The following is a 14,588-nucleotide window of genomic DNA, read 5'->3' on the forward strand; positions in this document are numbered from 1 at the left end:
ATGTCTCCCGACTTGGCCTTCACTTCGTTATATAGTGGAGGATGCAATCCCCCTGCCTCCACCTTCCAGGTGCTGAGATGACAAACATGTGCCACCAGGTCTGGTTGGTTTATGAGGTACCAGGGATCAAACCCAAGACTTACTGTGTGCTAGACAACTGAGCTACATCCCCCCGCCCCCGGCCTAGTTATAATGCACTTAATTTTTAGTTAGAGCTTGGAAAAGAGGACACCAATATGGAATGCTTCAATATGATGGACTTGGTGAAACATTATGTCTGCATTTGTCCTCCTAAAAAGAGAGGGGTGTGTGTGTGTGTGTGTGTGTGTGTGTGTGTGTGTGTGAGAGAGAGAGAGAGAGAGAGAGAGAGAGAGAGAGAGAGAGAGAGAGAGAGAGAGAGAGAGAGAGAGGAGAGAGAGAGAGAGAGAGAGAGAGAGAGAGAGAGAGAGAGAGAGAGAGAGAGAGAGAGAATATGAAATAAATACATGGACTTAAAACTTTGACCAGAGTTTGCATTGTAATTACCTATTAGTTTCTTTAAAATATTGACCATATGATTTTAAGAAGAGCTCCTTTTGGGAGGTAATTTTTTTTAAACTTTCTGTCATTAGTGTATTCCCCTCATGTTTCTGCCATTTCTATAATTTATGCTAATTGTGTTACCACTTTAAAAATGTTTTAAAGGTGGCCTAGGTGGATGGACACACCTGAGTGCTGCCTGGGGCCCCTGCTGCCTGGGGTAGGCAGGCACCACTACAATAAATACTTGATGGAGAAGAGCAAAGACAGAAAAACTGAGTGGTGCCCTTGCTAGGGAGAGGTGGACCTGGAGACATGATGGTGGTGACAGGTGAGAGAGAAGGCTGAGGTCGACATGCTGTCATTGTCCGGTAGGGTTGGTGGGATGGTGCACAACAGCCGGGAACTTATGCAGACACAGACTCAGCCCTGAACCTGCCACCTGGCTGCGGGATTCCCCTGGCTCTGGGCAATGTTGGAGGCCGGAGATGGGAAAGTTTCACTTCCTGGATTGGACCTCCTCAAAGGACCACCATGGTCCTCAATACCACCAGAGGGCATGTTGGTGTCGGAGGTCCATGTTGCTGCCTGGACCGCCACGAAGCCTGAGATCCATGTGGATGTTTGCAGTCTGTGTCGCTGCCCCATGCCTTGGCTTTGCTGCCTTGGGGAGCCATGCTGATGTAAGTGGCATGTGTCGCCACCTAAGGCAGTGTTGAGGCTCATGGTCATCAGCCGCTGAGGGCCGTGAGTGGGACAGTGGTCCTGATATGGCCAAGAGCCGTGTTGATGTCTGTGGCCAGTGTTACCACCAAAGGCCATGCCTGTGGTTAGGGCTGCTACCTGAAGCCATGCTAATGTGTGTGGGCGGCAGGAGAGCTGGTCCTGCCCCTCACAGCAGAGCTGGCCCCACCCTTCACCAGCCCTCAGCACTGTGGTGCAGGTGGTGGTGTGGGTGTAGGGGTGCAGGAGAGCTAAAACCCTTGGACACCAACCACACAGCTCTCCTCAGCTGATGGATAAAGACTCACCCTCCTTTGGTGGGCTGGGTACTAGGAATCTGATCATGCTCCACGCTCCAGTGAATATAGGACAACACAAAATGGACTTTTTTTTGAAGGGGGAGGCCACATGGGAAGTGAACACAATTGGGTTGCATGCTGTGAGATTCTCAAATAATCAATTAAACTGTTTCACACTTTTTTACTTAAGTACATTTATTTGTTAAGAAAAATAAATGTGGATATCTACCTGGGAATCCAGGAGTGGCTATGTGAGGGTGTTAGGGTAGGTACAGGCTTTGTGTGGGCTGTGAGGTGAGGAAGGGCTCAATAGGGGAGCCCCCAAGAAATGCTGTAACTTTAAGAATCTCTTGGTTTTACTGGAGTTGTGAGCAGCTAATTGCAGTATGTGATTCAAAACCTCACAGAGATCAGCTGGTGTTTCAGGATGCACTTGGCTACCATGAGCTATTGTTATTTAATGTTTATCTAAGCACTTCCCCAAATAAACTTTTCACATGGAAATCCTGGAGCACCTACAGATGGTGCAAGTTTCAAAGTCTGACTAACAAGCCACTGGCTTGATCTCACTGTCCTCTGACCCTTCAATGTGAATGATTCAGTGAAAGGATATGCAATAAAGGAAAATCAGTTTGTCACACATTTGCATGGTTAATCTTGGTTGCCAATTTGACACATCTGGGGGGAAAGAACTTCAATTGAAGAATTGTCTCCACCAGTTCGGGCTTCAGGAACATCTGTGGGAGCATTTTCCTAATCGCTAATTGATGAAGAAGGGTTCAGTCCACTGTGGGTGGTCCTATCCCCAGGCAGTTGGGTCTGAGCTATATAATAAAGGTAGCCTGTGAGCAACCCAATAAGCAGAGGTCCTTTATGGTTTCTGCTTTAAGCTCTGGCCTTGAGTTTCCTCCATTGATGATGTCCTGTAGATGAAAGAGAGTTCTTATTGCCAAGTTGCTTTTGGTCATAGTGTCTATCACACAACAGAAAACAAACCAGAACACATGTTTCTTCTCCTGGGAAGATGTTTTGCCTCCTAAATCTGTTCTTGCTCTGTTTAGTAGTGGTTCTCAACCTGTGGATCACGAATGACCCTTTTACAGGGGTCACCTAAGACTATCTGCGTATCTGATGTATACACTGTGATTCATAACAGTAGCAAAATTACAGTTACGAAGTAGCAACGAAACTAACTATTTTTGGTGGTCACCATCACATGAAGAACTGTGTGAAGGAGCCCCAGCATCAGGAAGGTTGAGAACCTCCATATTAGTGCTTTCCTTGGTGGCTAACATTAGTGTAACCTTTCCTATATTGCACACCTTATTATCAATGCCACAAATTATGAGTTGGCCCCTGGCACCTTCCCTTAACTTCTCTCTGGGTGTTCTGAATTCTTCAATCATTTTTATATGTGGCTAATGCTATTTATGATGGTCCAGATGCAAGCCTTCCACACTTTGTCTACTTTCTTGTGAATTTAAATCATAATTTGACAGTGGAGATGGAGTCAATACGCTGGCTTTTCACAGTATTTTATTTAAAGCAGATGTGAAAGTCCTTCGTCTGAACGCTGTTAGCTATCACTATGTGACTGCAGTCAGCACTCCACAATCAGTCCTCAGAGGCACATCATCTAGCACACCCTATACCTCCATCCGAAGCTGCCCAGAGCCCTCGAACAGGTGCACAGACACTCAAGAATCTCTCATCTAGTAATTAGCCTCCTCTGTGGATTTCTTCAGTTGCTTATTAGTTTTCCCGTGCATAAATTCTAGTCATCAATATGGCCACTCTTGATTGTTGTTTGCACCTATGTTTTTAATCAAATGTCAAGATAGGCGAACAGGGAGTGAGCTACGCACTGAAGTGGATATGATACAATGAGTTCCTCCTGCCATCTAGCGGTCAAACTCTTCATTGTCAAGGCAAAAACAATAGGTTAAAAGAACAGATGAAAATACAAAAGGGACAGACTGGTAAGAGAATCACCAAGAGTGGAGAGGAATGAGGGAGGGTAATGAGCGTGAATATTATTAAAATACTTTAGATGCCTATATTACAATGCACAATGAAACCCGTTATTGCGTATAATTAATATATATAAATCTTAAGGAAAGAAAAAGACAGACTGATGCACTATCCCACAAGAGTCTTGATTTGTATGTGGGGTTGCGTTTGTCATCTTGTAGATGTGACACTTCTTAGGAAGCCAGCAGCAACCACTAATGGAGACTGTACCTGTCTGGGTGTAATCTTGTTGGTTAATGAGTGAGAGCCTCCACTTAACAGAACACAGGCTCTGGGTCCCATCGGGCCAGCTTTTGATGGGAGCAAAACTAATGCGTGGTGAGAGGAGTCTGGGTGGCGGTTGCACTTTGGTTGTTGGCTCAGGAGTTTACCGGAAGGGGTCATGTGGAAACATTCTAGGGGGTGGCATCAATGCTCCAGGTGCCACGAGAGAGGCTTGGGTTGTAGAGTGTGAGCACTCTTCAGAACTCTCCAGATGGTACACTTGAGTTATTTGTGTGGTGGGGTCCCAGCTCAGTCATCAAGCACTGCTGCACAAATAGGAGGACCTGAATTCTCTCACCAGAACCCACATAAGAAGACACTGGACACAGCGGTGTGAGCAAGCAGTCACAGTGCTGGGGGAGCAGAGACAGGTGGATCCTTTGTACTTGCTGATCAGTCGACTTAGCTTAATTGGTGAGGCCCAGTAAGAGACTTTGTCTCAAAAACCAAGGCGGACAGCTTCTGAGGAATGACCTCTGGCCTCCACCTGCACACACATGTGCACATGCACACATTCACTCATATGCATGCATACACACACACACACACACACACACACACACACACACACACACGGAACAAGAGCAAGAGAGTAAGAATGAGAGAGAGAAGGAGGGAGAGAGAGAGAGAGAGAGAGAGAGAGAGAGAGAGAGAGAGAGAGAGAGAATGTGTTTCATTACATGTGAGTTTTACTTCCAAAATAAAATGTCATGGAGAAAATTACTCATGTTTGAGCTTGTGAAGTGCACTTACAAATAACAGGTTCACCAATGAACAGGCATATTAGATATATGTATTGTTATAAATCCAGTGTAGTGAAAAAGAATTGCAGAAGTGAGATGGTATATGCATATAGGAAAATGTTTCCAATTTTTCTGCATGTTAGAGAATCTTGCAGTATAATGTCAGAAAACAATTCTCAGTTGAATACTGGATGCCACGAACTTGATCTTATTTTCATTAATTGCTATATTTAAAGATATGTCAGGAGGAGGCGCCTGTGAATTGACTCAGCTTGTAAAGACACTTGCTACCAAGCTGGACATCTTGAGTTCTATACCTAGAACTCATAGAGTGGAAAGAGATTTGACTCCTTTACCTCATACACACACACACACACACACACACACACACACACACACACACACACACACACTGTTAAAGATTAAAGCCATCAGGAACCATGATGGCTAAGGAAGTTGACCAACTGTGCAGGTGATGAACAACAGGACTTCCATCCATGTCCATGTTGCTAGGTTCCATCACAACACTTGTTTTTCACTCATTAGGAAACAAAACACATTCTAAGCATCGTGGGATAAATGTAACTGCTGTTGGGAAAGCAAATGTCTAAGCTCTGGCCCTGATCAAGGACGGCCTTTCCTATACAAAGAACAGATTATCACAGAACAAGGACCCAGCCTGTGAGAGTCTCCAGCACATCTCTTGATTTGCTTCATATCCACGGCCTCTACTTTCATTTTAGCATAACAAGCTATTTCTAGCACTTGGTTTTTATCTCTAATTAATTTTATATATAGAACTCTGTTATTTCCAAACATTAAGAATTTTAACATTAGAGTTTCAAAAAAGACATAGAGATGAGAAATATATTCTCCCTTTTTTTTCTTGTTCATTTTTTTGGTGACAATATCTGATTCTGTTACCCAGGCTGGCTCCTTGAGATCTTCCTGCCTCTGCCTCCCAGCTGTTTTCATTCTTACCTTTCCCCATATACTTCTTTATGGACTGTCACACTAGGTCATCTTGAGTTTTGACATTTTGGAGGAGAATGATGACCCAGGAGGTGAATGGTACACACTTTTATCTAAGCTACAAAGTCATTGGCTGTGGACTTGTGCATATTGTGAAGTTTTGCTTAGTCTTAGTTCATGTATAAAGTGAAAGATGTCATCTCTGAGATCTGGTCCAGCCACGACTGACCCGTCATCCACATGATCTTGTCTTTATAGCCCTCACTGTCGGGATGCTACTGACTACTTTGTACTGGGCTAGTTCTGGCTTGCCCCCTGTTATTAATTGGGTGGGACTGGAAAGTCCTTTTGTTTCCTGGGTGATCTTGGTGGCATTCTAGGTCAGAATTTTTCTGAACTGCCCAGGCGTATTGTTATCCATTCTGTGGATGCCCATTTTCTTCTCATGTGATACTCAAAGACACTCCCAGGTTCACTTTCACAAGGCAAAGGGGAGAATTTTCTCACGGAAATGTTTTTAACACTGGGTGGCGCTGCTGAACCACGGAAACTGAGCGAAGGAGGCCCAAGATGAAAAACATCACTCTTACGTTTTCAAAAATGTTTCATTTGGAAATACTTAATCACTTGTTCAACAGAAATAGCCTTTCCTAAGCCATGGGATGGGAAGTCCCATCATGAAATGAAGCTCCAGCGCTTGTATGCTCCCGACTCTGAGGTCTGTGCATCTTCACAGGAGGCTGCTAAGGAGACAGAAGGTTGAAAACCAGTAGTGTTGTCCTGGAGGTGCTTTGGAAAGAGTAAACACTGAGAGGACAGTGATTATTTTCTGGTCATCAGATCCAGCCTTACTTATTGTCGGGGCTAAGAACCACTAACGGCTCTAAATGGTAGCCACTAACAATCGTTAAGAGCAAATCCCTTATATTCTTCATTTTTTTTCTGACTCACAGTGAGGCACTAGGTCCCACTCTAGACATTCTGTGTGTGTGTGTGTGTGTGTGTGTGTGTGTGTGTGTGTGTGTGTGTGTGTGTTTGTGTGTGTGTACACATAGGTGTGTGAGTGCATGTGTGGTGTGTGTGTGTGTGTATGTGTGTGTGTGTGTCACACATCTGGGGTTGAATTAATTCAAAAGAAATGAGAAAGGGGATTGGAAATAGCAGGAGGCACTGATGTTTTGGAAAATGGCAGTTCCTTGAGAGAATCCACTTAAATGAAGATCAAAAAGTATACAAATGCAAAATGAATATTAAGATTCATACACTTTATATTTTACTAAAATGACATATGAAAAGATGTCCATATGCATTCAAACTAAAAGACTATTTTATTCATCCAGCATTATTCCCCAAAACCTTCTAATCACAAGCCAGCACATTTGCTGTCTGGGCATGGATGTGGACAGTATTAACAGAGGCACAAAAAGAAGTCATGACCTGAAAAAAATGACTCGTCAAGTTCATTTGGAAAATATGCTTTCAGGTTAAAACCTTTCACTGCATAAAGGGAGATGCTGAGGATTATGCAGAGACTAGAGGAAAGAAAATCCTGTGTTATTATTTTCATTTTTAATATTTTCAGATAAGGAATGAAAGACTGTAAATCAATAAATCTGTAATGAATCCATGAATGCAGGCTAGAGGCATCTCTTCTTTTGCACAGCATCCATTCATAAAGGCCCAAAGGAGGAATTCTCCCAGGTCTAAATGTCAGCATCAGTCATGTTCCTTGTCTTGCAGACCCTGGAATCTTATAATGGATTGTTTCTATCCTTGTACCAAAGGAGAAACAGCAGTTACGTGTTGGAAGATGAGAACCATGTATCTGTGGACAACTGTCAAAGTAAAGCAAGTAGCTCCCTGGCTGTTCCATTGTTTCTTTCTGACTGGGCAAACCCGACCTTCCCGTGTTTGTTTACTTGTGAAAGGATCTTTCTGTATGACTCAGGCTGCATGGGCTCTTGATCATCTGGACTCAGTGTTGGGATTACAGGTGTGGACTACTAACTTAAACATTTCACCCAGTTTTAACATGTCTTTATTTTATTTACTGGAGAAATTGTTACAAACAGTGCTCATGAATTCCTGTATATGTCTTTTTATTTATGTATCTATGATACATATAAATAGAAACATGAACATAAAAGAGATGAGATAGATGCAGATGGAGCTATAGACTTCGTCATAATATAACTTGGAAATGCCCATACTTAGGTCTCGGGTCAAGCAAAGTACAGCTTTTTAGAAGTGGGTATGTGCCCTTTGCACATGGCCCTGGCAAGCAAGCAGAACATAATAGAAGACTGTTGTGTCTGTCTGCTGGGTAGTCACTGTGCAGGAGGCCACTGTGAAGAAATGTAGCCAGCACCTGACAAGTGCCTGCACTCCCCCTTCCCAGTCAATCAGTTGTGTGCTTCTGCAGGACTCGGACCTGTCTGTAGAAAGCCTGTGGCCAGTTATGAAGGCGCTGCCATGTTGCACGTCTCAACAGACCTTCCCCGGCTCAGGGAGGTTTTGTAAGCTAAACAGGACCAGCCAGCTATTCCACAGTGGCAAATGTTCTGGCCTGAGACAGTCAGACATTAGGCTCTTTGCTCTGCACTGTGTCAGGTGCTGCTGAGAACAAAGCAAGGGGCAGAATGGATGTAGAAAAGAGGACAGGCATCCAAAGAAACCCGGAATGCTGGAATAAGAATAGAACAAAAGATAGAGAACTCAGGCTGAAAAGACTCAAAATGTCTCAAGTGATAATTATGCAATTACAGTGGCAAAACACTTGTTAAATCAGGATTGCACATTAAGGGAAATCAGAAGGGTTTCATAAGCCCATTGCATGAGACATTAATCATAAAACAATCTACAATAAATACAAAGGGTAACACAGTAGGAATCAGTAGACCACACTAAGAATATGAGACAATACTGTGACTCTGTGTCTATATATAGTCATTCCTTGGAGGTCTAGTAACCCCTAGTTAAATCTAAACTGAAAATTATATATGATTATTGAAAATGCTAACTCCAGCTAATGCATGTCTGTAATCCTAGCACTCCGGAGGTAGAGGCAGGAGGATCACAAGTTCAAAGCCAGTCTGGGCTACAGAGCAAGTCCCTGTCAAAACCCCAAAACACACAGAAGACATTAATGTGGGAGGTCTGAATTGTACTGTTGTATCCCTGAAATGCAGGAAGTACCCAAGAGTCAGCGCATGAACTACTGAGTGAATAAAGCTGGTACTTACGATCAGCAACACCATGCAGCAGCACTGGGAGAAATGCTGTGTGAGGCTTCATTCAGGTGAGGCTTGTGTGGGGGCCACTGCTCCTGAGGATGATATGTGCCATCTGCCCTGGGCCTGGTTCTGAGGGTTCCCCTCTAGTTAGAGAAGCTGTGGACTCCAAAGAGTCACTATCTATTGAAAGGAATCATGAGCTCAGTTTGGAGGAATAGGAATGAGCAGTACTTATAAGATCCTCTGTCTTCTGGAGCAGTAGAGTATGATTGGGGGTGTGTGTAGGGGAAACAGAGAGACAGATAGACAGATACACACACACACACAGACAGAGGGACAGAGAGAAACACACAGAGAGGATGTAAGCATGCTATTGAGAATATGTACCAGCTTACGCATATTTGGCAGGAAGGCAACAGTGAAGTAAAGCGACAGCGAGAAAGTGAAGTAAACAGGGGTACCAGGCTGTGCCAGGCGTAAGAGGCGGCCAGGCCTACACTTGTTAAGACTGGAATTCGAAATGGTCAGTGATGGGTAAGAATAATTCTCAGTGACTTGGAGACACTAATGTGCTTTGTAGATACAGTTGCGATTGGATACGTGGTATAAACCAATCCCGCTTAACACCACACTTGTAACGACAGGTTTGAAGCAGCACTGGAAATATACATATGCTCTGAGGCATGCCAATTGACGATGGCACATCTGATCTCATTCCACCACCTACTTTTATTAAGCTGGTCCTGCCCGAGTACTCTTTGAGTGTCTAGTTTTTTGTGTGTGTGTGTGTGAACTGAGTCAACATAGAATCACCTTCCCAGAGCCACAGAGAGAATGGCACCAGTTGCCTCCTGGGAAAATCTCAGTGGGTTCCCAGCTCCTGGTGGAATTTGACAAGTGAATGTCCTGCATCTGTGAAAAGGGATACAAAGTAGATTTGAGAATGTGTTACTGATTCCCAAAGAGAGAGAGGATGATTTTCTTATTAGAGTAGAGATTCTCTAGTTATCAGGACATTTGGAAAGCCTCAACCACATAGCAGATGAACGTGGTACTCTAACCTTTTAATCCTAGCACTGAGGAGGCTGAGGCAGGATGAGTGTGAGTTCAAAGCCAGCTTGGGCTACATAGTTGGGCCATGTCACAGAACGAAACAGATGAAACTAGACAACAGCTGGAGAGACTCCTAAGGAAGATGAATATTAGAATCAGAGATGGAGGGAGGGAGGGAGGGAGGGAGGGAGGGAGAGAGAGAGAGAGAGAGAGAGAGAGAGAGAGAGCAAGCAGACCAGGATGGCATGTTAGAAGCTACCATAGAATCATTGTCCTTGGTTCTGACCCTCAGAGCAGACCAGCACTTCTGAATCAGGAAGCCTGGGCAGAACCCAAGGCTTCGAGTTTTCAGATAATGTGATGTTGATATTAGGGTTGGGCACCTACAAGTTGAAATCCCTCTCACAGAGGAGGGCTCTGCGCATGTTTTTGTCCTGCAGCATCACTTAAAGGGGATTGAGTATGAGGCTGTCTGCTAAGAAGAGATTGGGCCATGTAAGAATCCATTTCCCCATGGCTTTCCCAAGACCTCTACCTGGAAGACCAGAAATGTACCTTCCCAGAATAGCTTTAGCCAGGCCTGGTCCATGGCAAGGCAGCCATTCTCTCTGGAGCGGAGGGTCTGCCATCTAGGATGAAAACACTCTTGTAGGGCTGTAGGCAAACAGGAGAAGGACCAGCAGGAGCTGCCTAACTGCAGAGCTAGCTCACCTCAGTATCCTCTGCTGCTTTGTACTCTAGACTCACAGCCAGGCCAGAGAGGATGGCACTTGTATTCACAGCTGTGGGACAGAATGGAGGTGTGCAGGGGATGGAATTGCTAACATTGGCATAGCAGCTGGCTGCATTAGTAATATATCAAATTGGGACCACGGATCCGAGTAGCAGAGGCAATTCCACGGCATCTTATCTCTGGGCTGGAGGGTCATGCTGCTAAAACTGCTGGGAATTGCAGAGCACAGCATCACAGGAGAACACAGGTGGTGAGGACCGGTAATCAGGAAAGCACCTCCCTTGGGAGGGCCAAGGACTTCCATGTATCAAGCCCATGGTGGCCCTGACCTGGGGATGAGGGTGACTCACATACAATGTTATCTCATTACATTTTCACAGCAGTCCCTGCAACGTGTTAATAGCTTCACTTTACTGATGGGCAAATAGGCTGAGAAAGCTAATCTAACTTTCCCCGCTACCACAGGGCAGCAGATGGGAGTCTCTTCCTAAGCGTTTTGAGAACTGGAACATTCATGAGGACAATTTAGCATTGAAAGTTGTAACAGCCTTTTGCCCCTGACTCTCTCGACCCGGTGGCAGAATAGATTATAATTGTTTCAGGAATGGAGAATGCACTGGCTAGTACCTGGCACTTTTTTTTTTTTCTTTTTTGGCATTCGAGTAATATTTGTTTCTAGAACAATGCATGAATGGGCATACACACACACACACACACACATACACACACACACACACACACACACACGGGGAACTGTACAAACACATTTCAGGTAGGTGTCAAAGTCCCCAAGGCTTTTTAGTGGATCAGCCTGTAGTTTGGGTCCTGCAGGAGAATTGCTTATTTCAAAGGCTAGATCTGCAGTGATCAGAGTATTTGAGGGACTGGGGAGGGGGCAATAATTGAATTAGGATTTTCAAAAATGGCATGTTTCCATCATGGTTGGTGAAAATAAAGACAACCAGTTGGGTAGATGCTACCTAGGCAGTAGCCCAGAAATGCTGCTTACTCATCTGTGGCTTAGAGGCAGAGTTTAGCAACAGACAAAAAATGTAATCAAAATAAAACAGGTGCTTTCCCACACAGAGAGTATGAGAATTCGAGGAAAGTAAATTTAGTCTCCCTGTAAGTCCTTAAAATACACACCACACCCATATGAATGTGTCATTAGCAGGCTGAGGGTTTCATACAGAGTAAACAATTGCTATGACTGTCGTTGGGCAACAGCCAACGTGAGGAACCTGAATCCTGAAGGGCGGAGTTTCTCACTGCACAGCCTTTCTCTCTCTGCCACAAACCTCTGCCTTCCTCTGCTCCTCATTTTACTTGTAATGTTGCTGCTCAGGGCAGAGAGAGATCACAAGTGGAAGAAGAGGAGGCAAAGACGAAGGCATACTGCCCTCAGAGTCCCCCGACACTTGGTAAGGTTAGAGCATTGCACAGGACCCCGGGTTTCAAAAGGCGTTGGAGCAAGCTTACCTACTGAGTGAGGATGGTATCCATCATAGTACAGTCGAAGGGTTGTGGTTTGGGTTTAGGAAGGCTGGACACCTCTCCTGTGGCCCACCAAAGCCACAATTTCTGTAGGTTACATATGATTTCTAATTTGTAAGGTTCACTGTGAAATGAAAATGCTGGGCCTCCTGCTGACGGGGACAAGAAAACTGTTAGAGCTGTAACAGCCGCAAAAAATAGCTCCTGGTTCTTGGCACGCAGCTTCGAAGACCCCTGAGATTCCCCGAGGAGGCAGAGTTGAGAGGAACATCTTTCCTTATGTGTAACAAACCCCTCTTGACCCTACCAGGGTTGATGCGAGTGGGAAAATCTTGGGTCCTGGGAGCTGGTTGCCCTGAGCTCTTCTGACATAGCGTGTGTAATTGATCTTGGCTTTCCACACATGAATGAGTACCTGAGATAAGTGAAAAAGAGAGAGTTTACTTTGGGCTATCGACACAGAGGTTTCGGTCTTTGCTTAGTTGGGCTCATTGCTCCTGGTCCTGTCTCATGTCATGGTGTGCAGCACATTGTGGAACAAAGACACTTGCCTCACAAAAGCCAAGAAGCAGAGAGAAAGCAGAGGTTGGCCTAGGTCACACTTCCTCTACTAGGCCTCACTTGCGATGGGGTCAGTCACCTGCCAATAGTGCCAGCAGTTAGTGATCGAGTTTCGACACATGGGCCTTTGAGGGACACTTCCAAAGCATAGCAGACAACTCCAGGAGGGCTTAACCTAAGTGGTGGTGCACTAGAAACCTCCGCGAGCACCTGAAAAACACCCTCCCTGACTCTGCCCCATAATCTCCTCTGTGTGTTTGCTTTGGAGCTGTGCCCTTTATCATAAACCGGTGATAGTAAGTGTCATAATTAGCTTCAGCTGTCAAGTTGGCACAACCCTACAGTCACCTGGGAAGAGGAACCTCGACTGAAAAACTGCCTCCATCAGATTGGCCTGTGGCCATGTCTGTGAGGCATTTTCTTAATTGCTAATTGATACAGAAGGGCCCAGCCCATTGTAAACAGTGCCATCCCTAGGCAGGCGGGCCTGAGCTGTGTAAGAAAGCAAGCAGGAAAAGCTAGGGGAAGGAAGTCAGCAAGCTGTGGTCCTCCATGGCTTCTGCTTCGAGTTCTTTTTTTTTTTTTTTTCAGGTTGCTGCCTTGAGTTCTTGCCCTGGCTTCCCTCAGTCGTAAGTCAAAAGGGAAGTCCACCTTGTTGTGTTGGGGACCTGAAACAGGGGCAGTCTGGCAAGTCTGGCCTTCCCCTGTAGGGTTGGCACCAAGGCTCCAACTCTGCCAGAGCTGGATTAAATTTTAAGACAGCAAATTGATGTCTGTAGAAAAACTGGAGAATTGCCATGAACAAAACTGGGTGACATGGCCCATGCCTGTAATAACAACACTTGGGTGGTAAAGGCAGGTCGATCGGAAATTCTAGGTAATCATCAGCTACATAGGGAGTTGAAGGCTAGCCTAGGCTAACAAGGAAAACCATCTTGAATAGCTTCTTACCTAATGGGTCTCCCTAGCTTGCATATATAACAGAAAGTATTTCTCTCCCCTCTTAAAGGTACAAAAATGCAGAGTTTTCTCTTTTTGTCCACATGACTTTTCTGCTTATGTGCATATTCAGTTTTCCCAGCAGACTTCACTTAGAGGAAAGATAGGCTCAAGAGAAAATTAAGAAATTGAAGACAGAGCGTGGGCCTGTGAAACTGGCCCACTAGTGGATGAAGGAGGCAGCAGTGGCCGTGGGTGGAGTCATCGAGTGGCTGATCAAGCCCAACGGAAGAGGTTTGTTCACTTAAGTCTAAGTTGAAAGAGTGAGTTAGTTTATGGCCCTGTCACTTGCTTGTCCACTCTTCTCACTGCTGGCTCTAGACCCTTGTGTTTCTGGTTTGCATGCCTTATCTTTGGCACTTCTGTCACTGAGGTGACAAGAGGGTAAGAGGAGGTCATCTGAAGCTTGCTGCAACCAGCTGAACAGGAGTCTGATGGTACCATGCTGAAAGAGGTCATCCTAAAACCACAGGCTTAAAAGACACCTCGATGATGAGAATGTCAGGGCCTCCTTAGAGTGCTTCATCCACGCCCCATATTAAGGAGTGGAACCGCGTTAGGATCAGTGGATTAAGGCGTTAAGGTCACAGGAGACAAAGCAGTCAGTCACCTACCCTGTGGAGTTCCAACGGGGACTCTCCAGTTCTGTCACTGTTCAAGGCTTATCCACCCAGCAGACATCCCGTAGGGAGAAGCCAATAGCTTGTTTTCCCAGCCTGGAAACAAAAGCGCCAACCACAGTGGGAATCAAGGACTTGATGTTATACAAAAGTTATGCATACTGATGGCCTGTAGGTTTGACCTGCATTTGGGTTGGGTTTGGCCCAGGATGACCTGAAAATGAATTAAAAAATGGTATTAGCACTAAAAAATTTGGACACCCCTTATAGACAACTTTATTTACTCTTTCTCCTGAAAATTCAGCAGAACTAATCACCCTGATCTGAAGGCCCAGGCACTTGTA

The 14,588-nt window shown here is 45.0% G+C and overlaps 1 long non-coding RNA gene across 2 annotated transcripts; it reads right to left on the reverse strand.

Moving 5' to 3' along the window:
- Positions 1-429: 429 nt before the first annotated feature.
- LOC128121198 (uncharacterized) lies at positions 430-14,223 on the reverse strand. Of its 2 annotated transcripts, XR_008222113.1 has the most exons (4): positions 12,050-14,223; positions 8,794-9,696; positions 5,561-8,234; positions 430-2,464 (listed from the first exon to the last, which is right to left on the reverse strand). It is a non-coding gene; the product is annotated as an uncharacterized LOC128121198 (long non-coding RNA). The 2 variants fall into 2 exon arrangements; XR_008222112.1 differs by having other exon boundaries at positions 431-6,294.
- Between the last annotated feature and the right edge of the window lie 365 nt (positions 14,224-14,588).

This window comes from Peromyscus californicus, unplaced genomic scaffold, assembly GCF_007827085.1.
Source record: "Peromyscus californicus insignis strain IS unplaced genomic scaffold, ASM782708v3 Scaffold_34__1_contigs__length_536609, whole genome shotgun sequence".
NCBI classification, from domain to species: Eukaryota; Metazoa; Chordata; class Mammalia; order Rodentia; family Cricetidae; genus Peromyscus; species Peromyscus californicus.